The following is a 16,246-nucleotide window of genomic DNA, read 5'->3' as shown; positions in this document are numbered from 1 at the left end:
CTTTTCAGACCGTTCCAGTTGTACAAGCGGAAACTAACGCTGTGGTCCTTCATGTCATCGGCTCCAGCCTCTCCTCAAAACTCTCTTTCCCGCCCTTCTCTCTCCCCAGTCCTAGGTCCGCTCAGTAACTGCCAGGGTACCTCGTTCCTTCGTGAACAGACTGCTTCTACCTTCAGGGTCCCGGGGCACCCTCAGACCAGGGAAGACTTTCGCAGGGGAGGAAAGAATAATTTCCCCTCTACCTTTCTGCATCCTTAGCTGAGACCCCTGTCATAAAAGACAGATTAACAAGAGAAAAACAAACAAGTTTATTAGCACAGATACCTCATCTGTACGTGGGAGAGACCTGGAGAAAAATGAGTGACTCCCCATGTGGCTAAGAATTCAGGCTGCAAACCCACCTTCCTAGGGAACCAGGAGGGGGATGTGGGCCTCTTGGGGCAGAGGAAATGGTTTTCAGGACAGATGAATGGCCCTTAGGAGAACAGGGGGAGGTGTGGTGGCTTGTGAGAGTGTGTCTGAGGGTGGTGTGGACATCTAGTCTCCTCTCCTGCGGTGAGAGTCAGTCCTCCCTGGTAGATGAAACTCCCCCCAAAAAACGTATGACAGTTGAGTTTCTCTTCGAGATTGTGTCTTTGGGCAGATAAGGGAGCTCAGAGGAAGCCTCTCCCTGAGTTGCTAGTTTTCAAGTGTCTACAGCTCAAAATAGTCAATATAGACCAGAGTGGCATATTTTGGCCTGAACTCCTGCGTCATATTTTGGGGTGACATATTCTCCTATCTTTCACTTTTATTTTATTTTTAAAATATATTTTTATTGATTTCAGAGAGGAAGGAAGAGGGAAAGAGAGATAGAAACATCAATGATGAGAGAGAGTCATTGATTGGCTGCCTCCTGCACAACCCCACTGGTGATCGAGCCCACAACTCGGGCATGTGCCCTTGACCGGAATCAAACCTGGGACCCTTCAGTCTGCAGGGTGATGCTCTATCCACTGAGCCAAACCGGGTAGGGCTTATCCTTCACTTTTAAACTTGGGCATCAATTTGCCATTTCTTCCAATCCTATGGTTGCCTTAGTTGCAAAGCATACTTTTTTTTTTTTAATTTGGCACAAGCCTAGACTTGCACTGTGACCCCTGCATGGAGGCTAGTGGTTAGTCATTTCTAAGGATGAAACAACTACAAGGTGAACTGAGTTTGCTTCTTCTTTGACGCAGTAGCCGAGCACGCAGGAAGCCATGATGAGCAAACCATTTAGGACCATGACAAAGGGGCACTTTTAACATGGCCATGGCCATGGCCGTAGCAGAGTGCGTCTGAGCACTGATGCCAGGGCCCGGCCGCTGTGTGGGAGGCCCTGCCCGTCACCTAGGCCCGGGGAACTGGCACCTGTCAGTGGCCCCACCTTGCATTATTGGGAGGATTACCTGAGCTAACATGAAAGCTTGGAAAAGAGCTTGGCACTCAGTCAGCGTGGGAAGTGTTGGCTGCAATAAATGCTACAGCTGTGTAGCAGGGAACTTGGCAACATTAGCCCTGTATTAAAATTTAAATTCTAAATATTTTCTGAGATATTTGTTAATTGCAACTGTTAAATAATCTAAGCATCATCAAGGCATATGCACAGAATTTTAGTTATCTGAAGGGAAACATTAACTTTGATCCATTATTGACAACGGGGACCAAAGCACACACATGCGCACATGCACACGTGTGCACACACACACACACACACATACACACATGCACAGGAATACAGACCAGGATCAGCAACTTAACTAAAATTTAACCGAAGCAGATGCATTTGAATGAAGACTTGGAGGGATTTTGTGCGAGTGTGTGTGTGTGTGTGTGTGAGTGTGTGTGCAATTTGCCTTTTTCTCCTCGTCCTCAGAATAGTTCCATTTAGGAAGCACACTCCCGTCCCAAATGTGCAGATATCTGCAAATAGTCTTCTGCCCGGAAGGGACAAAGCAGCTTACCATGCGTCATTTCAAGCAAATTGCCCACGATGTCAAAATGGAGTATTTATTGCTGTTTGGGGATTGACTTATCTGCAGGAACACATATTACTTCTCACCATGAACTCAGGGCCATCCCTTGAAATAGGATGACCAGGCATCTGCCTCAGGAAGGGATGCCCAGGTCCCTAAGGAGCTCCCACGGGCTCCCACGTAGCCCCCACGTGCCATCACCCGCACTCCTCCCTGCTCTGAAATGCCTGCCCCGGGGGTCCATCCTGTGCTTAGAAAAGACAAATGTCTGCTTAAAATACAGTGTCCCCGAGGGAGCAGAGTGTGTTCGCCGTCACTTAGCACCCGGTAGAGCCTGGACCGTCAGCTACTGCACCCCCTTCAGTTGCAAGAGCAGACCCTGAAAGGTGACTCCTTTGTGGAAAGAGCCTGGGCAACAAAGATTCGAGGTGCAGAGAAAGGATCAAGAGCTGGTGCAAATATTCAGGGAAGAGTCTTTGAGGAGGGGGACCGCCAGGAGGGGTCTCCTTACATAGGAACAGGCTTTGGGTGGAGAGAAGATATCGGAGCTCTCAGTGGGGAACGGGAGGGGGTGAGAGAGCCGACTTCATCGGGCAGGAAATGGCTGGCTCCCTCTTGTCCTTTAGATCCCTTCCTCCTCCATTCTGCTCCACACAGACTTGGAAAGAACCAGAAAAGCACAGAGCCGGTGGGAACGGCAGGAATGAAGTGCATTAGCATTACGGTCCTCACCATACTGCGCGCTTCCATCCTACTCAATGCTGACCAGCGGCGATGGAGCTTCGTTAGAGAATGTTTGTTTCAAATAAAGGGGCAAGGAAAGTGGAAATTAGTCAGCAAACCGGACGGGGGCTGCCAAAGCCACACTGCCTGTTCACCCCCACCTGGAACCGACCCTGGGTAAAGCAGCCCAGTGTAGCCTCTCCACAGCATCACAGTGGCTCGCGGTCTCTTACAAACCAAAAATAATGGCAAGGACAGGGTGGGCAGAAGTAGGTTTACTCTGAGTAGGCGAAAAACAGGGTTTATTTTGTATTACCATTTATGAATGAGTGTATTATTTATGTGTATACAACTGTAAACCTACTGTTGCCCACCCCTGTATGTGCAGTTTCCTTTTCATAGGTTTTTCCTGATAAGTAGGTGTCAAAGCTTGTAAAGAAAAAAAGTATATTTCGTGTGTGTGTGTGTGTGTGTGTGTGTGAGTGTGTGTGTGTGTGAAAATGGTGAATTTACATTTTCTCGGTTTGGTTGCACGACTGTTGTGGTTGCTTTGCGGTTGTGGGCAGATCCCACCCACCTATTCACTGTGGCGTTTCTTTTCTAGAGCCAGAATAGGACAGACTCATATACCATTGTGATCTGGGTGCACTTCTTCAGAAGGTACGCTCGCTGCACGCACGGGGAACGGGCGCTGGGCTCGGGGCTGACAGGCCAGGAGATCTGCATGCATTTTAACCCCGGGCTCTCAGGGAAGGGAAGGGAAGGGAATAGAACGCTGGGCAATCGGAGGAAGCGTGCGTGTGCTCTGGCCTCTCCTTGGCATTCATGCCCACTGTGGTTCCAGCAGAATTTCCACCCTGGGATTCCACAGAGACACCCTGGATTGAAGCTGATCGAAAGGAGGCCGTTGGGGGGGGGGGGGATGGGGGGGTTGTCAGAGGAAGGAGGCAGGCGAAAGGGATCTCAAGGCAACACAAGTTTTTCCTTGCAGAATGGTTGTTCTGGAATTCTTTACTCTGCCTTATTGCACAATGAAACATGTTGCTGGGGGTCTTAGGAACACTGAGGAAACTATAACTGAACCCCTCACTTGTCCTAAAAGTCCTTCCTCCTGCTTGTGAGTCACAGCCATTCCCAACAGCGCCCCCTTGCTGCAGGGATGCCTCTTGCTCATGGATGCTTCATAGCCACACACACTATTGAGATGATCTTCCCAGGGCGTGAGTTTGTCTAAAGCCGGCTGTCCCCCTGGATTGCTCTGCCTTTGGAGAGCTGCAGCGTGCCATGCGTTACTTACTCCTACACACATAATTCACAAGGTCACCTTCTCCACTGAGCTTGTCACTTTCTACTCATATATTAGTTTTAAAAGGAAAATTTTGACTTCCTTGATTGTAAACCGGGTTTTAAATGTGCATATTTTTCAAGAAAGAGAAGATATCAGGGCACAGTTGTCAGATTGTGTAATTTATTAGCCAGAGTAACGATCTGTGATACTTTCAGTCCTCCATCTGCACACTGATTGGACTGTATATCTAGAAAGAGACAAAGATAAAGGCAGAGATAAGAGAAAGAGACACACAGAGAGAGTCCACTTTCTAAAAGCCCGTGCTTGGTCATTACGTCAGACCAGACGTCGTGTAAGGACAGAGAATCCTACTGGAAACGTAAATACCAAATACCGAGAGGCTTAGTTAGGTGCGACGGTGCAAGGACACTTTATAAATATTTTGATAAGTAGATACAAAGGAGAGTGATGAACGAGGTGGCTGTGTTTCACTAGGCTGTGTTCACGGCCAGCGGAAATTCCTCATCTGCATCAGCCAGTGGAGCTGCTTTCTGTTTGGAGCTCTAGTTCAATCCCAGTGCCTCCCAGTCAGGTGGGCAGCTTAGAGCCTCTGGACTTGAATCTGAGCTTTCACTGAAACAAGTACTACGCATCATCGATGAAGGGAAGGATTGAAGTTCCCCACTGGGACTGAGTTTTCTTAAAAAGCCATTGAAAGAGCATGGATACTAGGCCAAAAGATAAACATGCAAAATAGCGAGTGGCAAGAGTCATTTGTTTCCTAATTCAGCGGTCGCCAACCGGGGGTCCGTGGACCACTGGTGGCCCATGAGGTCCAAAAGGTTGGCGACCACTGCCCTAATCGAAGAAAAGAACTAAATGAACTGTTTAGTAGTTTCTCAAGGAAGAATACTCGGTAAGCAGATGGCATCGACTTAAATATACACTGAGTGGCCAGATTATTATGATCTCTGAACATATAATAATCTGGCTACTCAGTGTATTTGTGTCTCAAATGGGAACCAAAAGTATTCTACACTTTTGCTGGAGATCAACCACCTATTTGCCCTGAGCTTTCTGTCAGCCAGTGCAAAGGGGAAAACTGATCAGGTGCACGACTTATAGTATCTTTGATATCAAATAAATGAGGTACTCAAGAGAAATACACTGAGTGGCCAGGTTATTATGCATTCAGAGATCATCATAACCTGGCCACTCAGTGTGTATATCAGTATACCATTTTATCAGTAACAATGGCATTTGGGTAGAACACTGAGCTGCAGGTAAGTCAGGATGAAGCCCCCTGCAGGTGTCACACGGATACTGTTCGCCTGTTCCAGAGGCGGGGCCGCACTTAGAGCCTGGATATGCACGAATCCCGGGACTCTGGGGGCAGGGCCTGAGCTGAGCACACTGGCCACTGCGGCATGGGCCTGCTGCCGCAGCCCCACAGCTGCTCACACCAGGACTCTCCGACTGTCCTTTCTCAGAGGAACTAAAAAAAAACCCGCTCAAAACTCTTGTCAGAAATACTGAGTCATCAGCCTTCTTTCATTAAATGCATATGTTGCCTTTATTTTGGGAGATGCGTAAGTGCTGAAACATGACTTAATAAAGTTTCTCGGGTATCCTGACAGTGTCCCTGTGACTGGGAGAAGGCATGTTTCACAAAAAAAGAAAAGGAGGTGATTTTTACAAAAATTCACCCCACCCTTGAGATGATAAACATTTGGAGATATTTCTCTCCTGCATTTGTGTATTTTTTTTAATTCATAGTAACCTTTTAAAAAAAACAAAATTGGAATTACACTGTCCATATTGATATTTTTCTTGTACTTTATTGTTTTGAGAACGTTTTTCCGTATCATTAAGCATTCTTTAAGAATGTAAAATCATTAGGAAACTACAGTAAATAAGTGACAGCACACCCCCAGGATAGAATACTGAAATTTTATATCCCCTAACGTGAAAGGAGCCGGAAATGCCTCTGTGGTGAGTGGTGTCGTTTTCATTCCTTGAGAACTATTATGTAAGTTACTGTACATGAGATGTTACAGGTTGTTCTTTTTTCCTACAAAGTAGATCATGATAATTCTAAAATGGGGCAGAACCACCTGGAATGTGAGTCATTAGACTAAGTAAGAAGAAAAAGAGAAAAAGTAATGGAGTGCCTTCCTAGGAAATGGAAGACCTGCATTAGCCCTTGTATTTCACAGGCTGGAAACCAGGGATCTGAGCAAACGTGAGGTGGTGTGATTTTCTAGAATTCACTGACCTGGGGCATTTGTAATTCACATTCCTACCCAACTGCGGCCATCGACAGACCAGATGGTGAGGAATGTTCTTCCTAACTCAGTTTAACATGAGGACCAGGCCACAGAGAAGGCACTAAGCACATAGTTCTGCTCTTACTTATTCAGAAAATGAACCTTCAGAAGCAAATCCCGCCTGTAGGCCCTTGAGGGGAGTCTCTGAAAGAGTGGAGGTTTGCTCCACTGGCCCAAAGATGGGGAGAAGTCAATGAACATCGAGGTTCCCTTTGTTTCTCAGGTACGCAGACTTGAAGGTTTTTAGCAACTGTATCCCGAACAAGGGTTTTATTTGTTAATACCAGTAGGACTTATACTTTACCACATAAGAAAATCAAGGAGAGTGGGAAATAACAAAGCATCTTTCTGTGAACCAGAGATATGGCTTTCCTGTAGGAAGATAATGATTACTAGTCATAATTCTTACACGCTCTTCCCTGCACTAAACACTTTACATGTGTTATTTAATTATCACACAACCCGTGGCAAATAGATACCATCATTCTATCCTACAGCTGAGGAGAGTAAGATTGGAGGGCCAGCTTCATGTAGTCCCTCAGAAACCACGATCCTGGCTCCTAATGCATGGCCAGCGTGGTTTGAGCGCTGGAGGTATGGTTAGCAATGGGCCACCATCTCTGCCTCCTGATGGAACGGACGGGACACCTAGCTCGGATTTTCATCTATTTGCCTGTCTCCAAACTGCTGAACCCAAGACTAAGAGTGCAATTTCATGAGGAACCTGTGAGAGCTCCCAGGAGATCAGTAAATAACATTGCCTCTTAATGTATTTTCTTCCTGGTTTGAGAATCACCTTAGAATTAGGAATTAAAATAATCAGTGCTATGGTGCATCAGTTGCTTTGGCTCCTTCACCAAAAAGAGTCTTATCGACCTCCAAGAAAGACACAAAGAATGCTTACAGGGCAGAGGTCGAGAAAGATGTATTCACCAGTATTTACCTAGAACATAAGAGTCATCACAATCACCCGTTAGATAGAACGGCAAAGACAGGCCTTAGGAAAACGTTTTCACGTGATCCCCATCCATGAATACAGTGTTTGTTTATCTATCCAAGGGCCCTTATGAACCAGGTGAAAACATCTGTCGAGGTGACAGATGGTAGAACCAGAGCTTGAAAGTATCATTTCATGGCCACATTCTCTCCACTCCACCACGCGGTAGGCTTTTCTAGGGAACACAGTCCCTGGCTATACCTTAGAGCTGTGCTCCATTAATGAACGGAAGGACCTTAACCCACTCCTAGCCTTGGGTGGATTGGATAGGCCCACAGACCCAGAAAGCAAGCACTTTGTTTTTGGAATAAAAATATTTTTTTTTTTTGAACAGCCTAATAATGTCCACAGAACTTACTTTCCATAGGTTTACTAAAACTCTATAAGCAATTGACCAGGTACATTTCAAGTGTTTTTCAGTCTCAGACCCCCTAGTCAAGGATTATACCACCAGGATGGCTTTAATGTTAAGAGCCAATTATATTCCTGTAAGAGTTAGTCATCGGAGAAAGCATAAAATCTGTCTGGGGCAGATCTGGGGACAAACATTAACCAACAATTCACAGCCCTGATTGAGGTGGTTTTATCTGGCTCTGGTTGTCTTTCTTAAACAAGCTGTTTCCCTTGCTTTATCTTCAAATGTGTGGCAAACCTGGTTTTATCAAACTAAACTAAGCCTAATCATGGGACATTATTTGGAAATGACGTTTTATTGTTGCATAATGGTTTAATAACATTGATAAGTACGTTATTTAACGGAGCTTATTGAAAGAAATGAATCTCGGCAGGCTTTTCTTTCTTAATGCAGGTATGATCTGATAAAAGGCTTAATTAGGTAACCTGGTAGCAAAATTGCACATATGTCACTATCCAAAAACAATCAAAAGCACTGGGATAAAAAAGTAAGATTGGTTCATTGAAAATGCCCTACCCAGGAGTAAAATAAAGAGGCAATTACTGAATTTACTAAAATCCTCCTAACTTCTTCTTTCTGTGAGTATTATTACTTTGGTAGTAAGTGATTAACACAATATGTTGACTCTGACACCTATTTAGTTAGCTGCAATTGTGATCACATAAGTCATAAGATCATTAGTGCCAACTCTGGACATTTCATAATAACCTGTCCACTTCTCAGAGGGGAAGATAATTGGCTTTGATGAAGCCATTTCCGTCACATCAGTGTTGATTGTGAGGAGTGACTCATTTAGTAACCATGGAAATGATGCTGCCAGGGAGGATGAAGGGAGGGACATGTGTGCACACTTCCAGACCTGCTATTTTGTGGACACATCTAAGCAGGCATCCAAGTGCGTTAGAAGCATACTTAATGTCGCATAAAACCGGACTCGTTTGGTTTTGCTTTCCCTTCACAGTTTTGCTGATTCTCTATCACAGCCTCAGAATTAGGCAATGGAATACTTCACTCCCGGAACCCTATGTTCCTTCCAGAAATGGGCCTCATATTTAAAGATGCGTGTCCAAATGCGCTAAAAACAGACCCTCCTCCCAGACACATTTCTCCTACTTCTATTTCTGAAAGCCCTGGTTAATGTCCAGGCTCCCGTACTATATTTATCTGTATATTTGTGTCTCTATTTTTCTGGCATCTGTTTTCATAATTTTATACACACACACACACACTTGTAGGGCATCAATACAAAAAAAGGAAAGAACATCAAGAAAATAGGCAACCAATCTCCTTATTCACTCAAACTCAGTCTAGTTAAGTTGAAAATATGTATATATATTTTAACACGGTTTCATTTGTTCAGATAAGTAGCACAGAGCTCTTATCAAGTAAGCTTTGTGAGATTTAGTATCTTTGGGGATAGGTCATTTAAAAATGACCCATGAAAGCTTGGGTCTTTTCCTATTTTTAAGTATGTTCTACTAATCTTCTACTAATACGTTCCTTTGTAATTCAGCAAGTATTTGCTGAAAGCCAACCATGTATAAGGCACACTGAAGAATACAAAAGGGAATGAACATGGTCCCTGCCCTCAATAAAACATAAGCGCAGATAACATAATGTACACAGACAAGGAACTATATTAGCGTAAATGAGAAGGAACAATTTATGTTGTTGACATAGAGGCTACTTTGAGATGGGCCTTCGAGAATGGGTGTGATTTTAAGAGTATTTAGGAGTAACCCCAATGGCGAAAACATCATAAAAGAGGTGACTCACAGTCCTATCTGCCTGGCCAGTCATGCTCTCCTGGAAGACAGGGATTTGCTTTGATTATCTTGGCACCCCAAGGACCCAGAACAATGTCTGACACATGGTAGGCGTCCCGTTGAAAAGGTGCTGATTAAACTGAAATGGAGGCTGAAATATAAAATATACCAAAAAAAAAAAAAAAAAAAAGAAAAAAGCAGCAAAAACTCCAGTTTGACTAATGAACAGAATATGAGATGGGGACTAGACGATAAGAACTTGAATGTTAGGTTGGGAACATATTGTGCTGGACTTGATTTGGAATTTATTAACAGATAATGCGAAGTCACTGGTCCTTTTCAAAAGACTAACCTTGCAACAACTGCAACATGGGATGGAGAGAGAGAGAGAGAGAGATTAATTGGGGGAAGACTAGCCACAAGAAAGCCAATCAAAAGATTATGATGACAACTTTTTTACTAAAATGAGATCGAAAGGACAGATGACGAGCCTGAAGTTAGTAGCAGTAGTTACAAGTACTATATAAAGAACAAAAATCAAAGATAAAGACAACAAGAGCTAATATTTAAAGATCAATGCTATGTCCAAGAACAAAGTAAAATTTTGATGAATTACCTCTTGAGACTCTTACCACAAAGTTGCAGTTCACAAGTTTATAGGTGAGGAAATTGAGACTTGCAGGAATTAAGTAACCTCCCAAGGAAGCTCTGCTAGATGCTATAGTAGGGTGCTCTATTTCGTTTGATCCCCTGGAACAGAGTATTACGTGACAGGGGCCAGAAACCACATTTACAATCTTTGTCAAATGCAACTTCTCCTTTGAATACCAATGATTCGATAGAATATCCAGTATTCATGGTAATAATTCCAAACTAGAATCTATGCAGCCTGGCACTTTTTGCAAGATAATTCCTACCTTTTTGTAACCACTGGATTATAGCAGGCTCTGATGGTTTATAGCCATTGACCCACAAAAGGCTGAAGTTCATTGCAAATATTAACACAAGAAATCCTCAAAAATAGATGCCTAAATCTTTTTATGGAACTAGTCAAAGATGGGCTGTAATCATGTGTGTATGTGTGTGTGTGTGTGTGTGTGTGTGTGTGTGTGTGTGTTTAAAACATGCCTCTCTATTAAAGCATAAATTGGCAATACAATCTTATATGTGATTCATGTTTTAAAAACATGAGCATTTAAGATGTGCAAGGTGCTGAACTAGATGCAATGAGAGATAAATCATGAAAAAAGAAATCCATTTGATCTCACAGATATAGTGAGAGAAACAGACATGGAGGAAATAAATATTCCAGTATTGCTCCAGGAAAGTGTTTTGAGAACACAGAAACTGTAATCACAGTCAATACATCAGATACATGAACAAGCGAGTTTTAGAGTCTCTGTGCCTAAGGCTGTGAGGGACACAGGCATGATTTCATAGACCGTTATTGACTTGGAAATACATGGTATGCTACAGAATTGAACAGATTAAGAGCATTTAAAAAACACACAGAGTAATTCAGGAAGGATTACGTTGAAGGATGGGTGGGATTTGGGGAAATAAGAAAGTTAAGGAAATTTTCTATCCAGATTGGGAAGGCAGCATGAACGCCCCTGGTGGATTTCAGGAAGAGCAGATGAATGGTGCTGAAGGGAGGGGAGCAGCGGAAGGTGAGACTTAGAAAGTGGAGTCAGGTCAGGGGCTGGCCACGAGGTCATACTATTGCTAGAAGCTGACCTCTTGGTCAATAGAAGATTTGAAGAAAAGAGAGAGGTAATTGAGCTAGGTTTTAGGAAGGGTCCCCTGGCAACGGTATAAATGACTACAGTGAAAGTTAGGAAAGTTAAGTTAGGGACACCTACTTTAGATCTGAAAGACAAACTATGAATGTGATCATGGGACGGCACATTAGGAAACTGTTACAGAGGTAATTCTGCAAACAGACCAGAAAATAATTGGTTTTGAAGGATAACTATGAGGACCATTAACTTGCTGCTCATTCCTTTGCCCTATTTTCTTTGTGTATGAAAAACCCCAAATAGTCAATACAAACAACCGGTCTCTATGATGTGCACTGACCACCAGGGGGCAGATGCTTAACGCAAGAGCTGCCCCCTGGTGGTCAGTGTGCTCCCACAGGGGGAGCGCCACTTAGCCAGAAGCCAGGCTCATGGCTGGTGAGCACAGCGTTGGTGGTAGGAGCCTCTCCTGCCTCTGCACCAGCAGTTGGACATCCCCCGAGGGGTCCCAGACTGCTAGAGGGTGCAGCAGGCTGAGGGACCCCTCCCCCACCCAGTGCATGAATGGCATGCACCGGGGCTCTAGTTTTCTCATACTCTTCATAGGAACTGATTGCTGTTAACATATGTTGCTTAGGTTTAAGCTTATGAAAATATACCCTGTTACGTGTGATCTATAACTGAAACTAAATTAGTACTTGTTTTTTAAAGCAGGTGATTGTTTTCAAAGTTTCTAAGGGAGTTGGAACAAAAGGGTACTTTTCTGTGTGTTTTTGGCCAAGTGGCTGTCACCCCAAGAAGACATGTGTGTTATTTCAGCTGCTTACCTTCGTGGCCAGAGCTGCTTCGCAAACACGACATACCTTTCAGTGGCTCTGGGGTGGGTTCATTTCTTAGATGGCTTTTCTTCTTCCCCCTTTGATGATGCAAATTCAGCTCTGTCCCACTCCAGCTATTGAAACAAAATAAAATTATACTCCATCTTAGAAAACTGGTTCTTTCCCCGGCACTTTGGGTGCCCATTTTGGTCAGGGTTTCGGGTCACCTTAGAGGAGTATTAAAAACTCAGGTGCTTTCTTGTAAATAGGCATTTAATATCAAAAGTGTTATCAGTGCTTCAGCCTTAATCAAAGGAAAGAGGGGACAAAGTTCTTAGACTGAACGAGGGATGAAGGAAAAGGATGCTGTGCTCTCTTCAAGTCCCGCTCTTTCAACAGCTTTCTCAAAACTCCCCCAGAATGACCAGTGCTCCATTCCTCATTCTTTTTATCACCAACCAGATGCCAGAAACAGTCACTGGAGAGGAGCCTTAGGCAAAGCCTGAAGTGATACTCGGGATTTTCACACCTCTAGAAATATCCAAAAGGCAACATAGCTGTTTCATGCTAAACTTGATTTTAAAAATTGCAGAAACAGTTTTCCAAACAATGCCACTTTCTAACTCAATACCCAATGAACAATAATAATAAATATAACTGCCCATAGCTCATTAGGATTGAAGAATTCTTTTGAGGTCCAGAGAATTAGAAAGTCTCCTGTCTCATTAGAGTTTCGTGGGTGTTTTTCACTTAAAAACAAAACAAGCACCAGCTGGTTTGGCTCAGTGGATCGAGCGTCGGCCTGTAGACTGAAGGGTCCTAGGGTCGATTCTGGTCAAGGGCATATGCACAGGTTGCAGGCTCGATCCCTAGTAGGGGGCGTGCAGGAGGCAGCCGATCAATGATTCTCTCTCATCATTGATGTTTCTGTCTCTCTTTTCCTCTCTCAAAAATCAATAATATAGATAGGTAGATAGATTAGATAGATAGATAGATAGATAGATAGATAGATAGATAGATAGATAGATGAAAAAAAACTCTGAAAGTACCACATACATCCCCACCCATGCTCCAGATGAGTAGATGGAGTTTATACATGATCATAAGTGTTTTATCGCTCTTCCTGGGCCCAGTGACAAAGCACAATCTCCTTTCATTGATTTCTTGTGGATTTCTTTTTGAAGTGCAATTTGTTCTAACATCCCTTAGGGAACTCATGGCCCTTTAACAGGAATCCCTGGTGTTCATTTATATAATGACTTGGGGCTTACAGTATTGTCTTGGCTGAAGTCTAAAGAACTTCTCATTTTTCTCCCCTACTACATTTTGCTGCCCATTGAGAAGGTTGTTTTGGAGAAAAATTCTAGTCTCACATGATAGTTTCCTCTACATTATTTGGAAGTTGAGCAATGCAAGGCCTAATTACAAGGAACAAAGGTCTCTAATTTCTCAGAGGAAGTCCTCAGGACTCTGGACCGGCGCCCTTCCTCAAGTGATTGATGGAGTCTCTGACTAAAACAGCTCTTGTTTGCCCCTGTTTCCAATGTGCATGTTCGAACAGAGACCATTTGACTCGGCAGAAGGTTCTGGGTATTTTCATCGCCCACTTTACCGGAAACATTGGGCTTCTCTGACGCTGTGGTCTAGGCTTCATCTTCTGATTAGACCAAAAGAATTATCCCTTCTCCGTAGTGTTTGCCTCCCCACCCTGTCTGCCTTTCACATCTGGATCCAAGTTCTAATTGAATGTGACGAAACAGCACAAAGGTTGCCTACATGGCTTCAGAGGGTCCGCTGCTACCTGTTCTGTGATTCATTCAGAAAGACAAAGCGATGTGCCCGTGGCCACAGGGACAATTAGGGGTTGAAGTCATGGCTGGGGTCTAAACTTTTTGAAAATATTTACTGAGAAATAATTCACAAGTAGAATCATACACTGTGATAATCTGAAATATGTATATCATGTGAAAAGATTTCCCCCATCCCTCCATCAAGTTAATTAACACCTCACATATTAACCTATGTGTGTGTGTCTATGTGTTTTTTAAATATATATATATATTTCAGAGAGGAAGGGAGAGAGAGAGAGAGAAACATCAATGATGAGAGAGAGTCATTGATCAGCTGCCTCCTGCACAACCCCTACTGGGGATCCTGCAACTCGGGCGTGTGCTCTGACTGGGAATCAAACTGTGACCTCCTAGTTCATCGGTGCATGCTCAACAACTGAGCCTCACCAGCCATGCTGTGATCTGTGTTTTTAGATCAGCCACATTGCCTCAGTCCAAAGGATAGCTTGATCAATACCTCCAATTTATTCTTTGAGATGATAATGAAAATACCTTTCAAAAATTCAGTAATTGTGTTCACTAGGTCCTAAAATCAAAGGATAATAAGCAAACATCTTCCAGCACCTGGTACAGTTTTCTTACAGGTGGAACACCTATAAAACTGGAGACGTTCTCCTTATAATCATGCATAAATGTAAACTGAATGAAATTATTAAATTTTCTGGATTCCAACTGTGGTAGTCCCTTCATTGGGATCAACGCTCAGTGCTGTTACAGAGATCCCAAATAATAGAGCTTACACAGGAGAGATGCTATTGCCCGCACGGATGAGAGCACGGGTTGGCAGTGCAGGGCGAGCCTCTCCATAATTGTCTGGGCTTCTCTTACGAGATCAGGATGGCTGCTCCAGATCCTAACACTTGGTCCGCAGTCCAGCCAGCAGAGAGGAGAAAGGGGACAGCAGCGGTGGAGTGCCTTCCCTTTAAACCAGGGCACACACTTCCTCTCACACTCTGGCCAAAGTGCGGTCACAACCCCAGGGAAACTGAGAGGTGTCCTCTTAGCCTGGCTAAGGCTGTGGCCCAGCTAGAACTTCCCCTGTCAGGGAAGGAGGAGAGGCGGGGTAGCAGAGGGCACTGGTGATCTCTGCCCTGTGCAGTGACCACGCTGCATTCTCCTACCACAGGATCAGAGAGCCTTCTGGCCACATATTACTAGGGCCTTCATTTTCAAAACAGATTAGAAACGCATCCTGGATGATTTCAACAATCAAGGGAGGATTTCTCACCTTGTCAAGTGCTACTCCTCTGCAGCTGAAAGCTAACACCTTGTGCTAAGCTAGTCAGAGCCAAACAGAATTAATTAGAGTACGCTTGTCACTGAAATATCAGGACAAATGTTCTTGAAACATGGCACTTTCTCCCTTTGCCTTTTTTCCCCCTCGTCTGGTTTATTTACAATAAAAAAAGTAGGTTGAGGGATGAAGTTGCAGAAACGGATCCTTCTAACTGTTACTCTATATGTCGCATAACCGATAACCAAATGCTGGAGAGAAAAACGTATCTGAATTGTGTCAGCATAGGCTGCCCCAGCCTGGATCACGCTGAATAATTAATGACAGTGTACGGTTCGTGCTGGTATAAGGCTCTATAAAAATAGCACTGGCAAGTCTGGTGAGGCCATCCTCCACGGAGCCTTTTCCCCTCGGCACCAGGGCTGTGACTGGCACCTGCTGCTCCGCCAAGCCAGAAGAAAACCGAGTTTCCCTTTTTCTTTCTTTTATTTTTCTTCTTTTTTATTTTTGGGTAACCTCTCTTTAAGAAAATATTTGCCTGAGTAATTTTTAAAATGCACCATTTAAGCCCAGCCGGTGTGGCCCAGTAGTTGAACATCAGCCTCTGAACCAGGAGGTCACAGTTCGATTCCCAGTCAGGGCACATGGCCGGGTTGTGGGCTCCATCCCTAGTGTGAGGTGTGCAGGAGGCAGCCGATCAATGATTCTCTCTCATCATTGATGTTTCTATCTCTCTCTCCCTCTCCCTCTGCCTTCCTTTCTGAAATCAATAAAAATATTTTTTAAACACACCATTCAACAACTATCACATAACTTTATATAATGAACCAGTGGCCCGATGCACGAATGAAGATTCGTGCAAGAATGGGCCTTTGTTCCCCTGGCTGTCGGCACCGCCTTCGCTCTGGTGGGAGCAGCCTTTCCGCTCAGACCTACAGGTGCTTTTCTGCCTTTCCAGCTGCCCAGAGGCCTGGAGCAGCTGGGATGGTGCAGAATGCCTGCGTCCCGGCCCATCCCTAGCCTCTAGGTGCCTGTGTATTCAAATTAACCCACCATCTTTGTTGGGTTTATTTGCATACTCACTCCTGATTG

At 44.1% G+C, this 16,246-nt stretch overlaps 1 protein-coding gene across 14 annotated transcripts in view; it reads left to right on the top strand.

Moving 5' to 3' along the window:
- The window catches only part of SORBS2 (sorbin and SH3 domain containing 2), a 197,991-nt gene that overhangs the window by 65,336 nt on the left and 116,409 nt on the right, over positions 1 to 16,246 (top strand). Inside the window, exon 1 of one of the 14 annotated variants that reach the window (XM_079779517.1) lies at positions 3,341 to 3,380. The exons of the other annotated variants lie outside the window; for them this stretch is intronic. The gene's annotated coding sequence lies outside the window, so the exon portion shown is untranslated. Of the gene's footprint in view, positions 1 to 3,340; positions 3,381 to 16,246 lie in introns of those variants that run through there. 14 annotated transcript variants of the gene reach the window in all.

The sequence above is a fragment of the Cnephaeus nilssonii genome, assembly GCF_951640355.1.
Source record: "Cnephaeus nilssonii genome assembly, chromosome: 8".
In the NCBI taxonomy this organism is placed as follows: domain Eukaryota; kingdom Metazoa; phylum Chordata; class Mammalia; order Chiroptera; family Vespertilionidae; genus Cnephaeus; species Cnephaeus nilssonii.
Note: the sequence above shows the minus strand (reverse complement) of the source record. Positions and strands in the feature narration are given on the sequence as shown.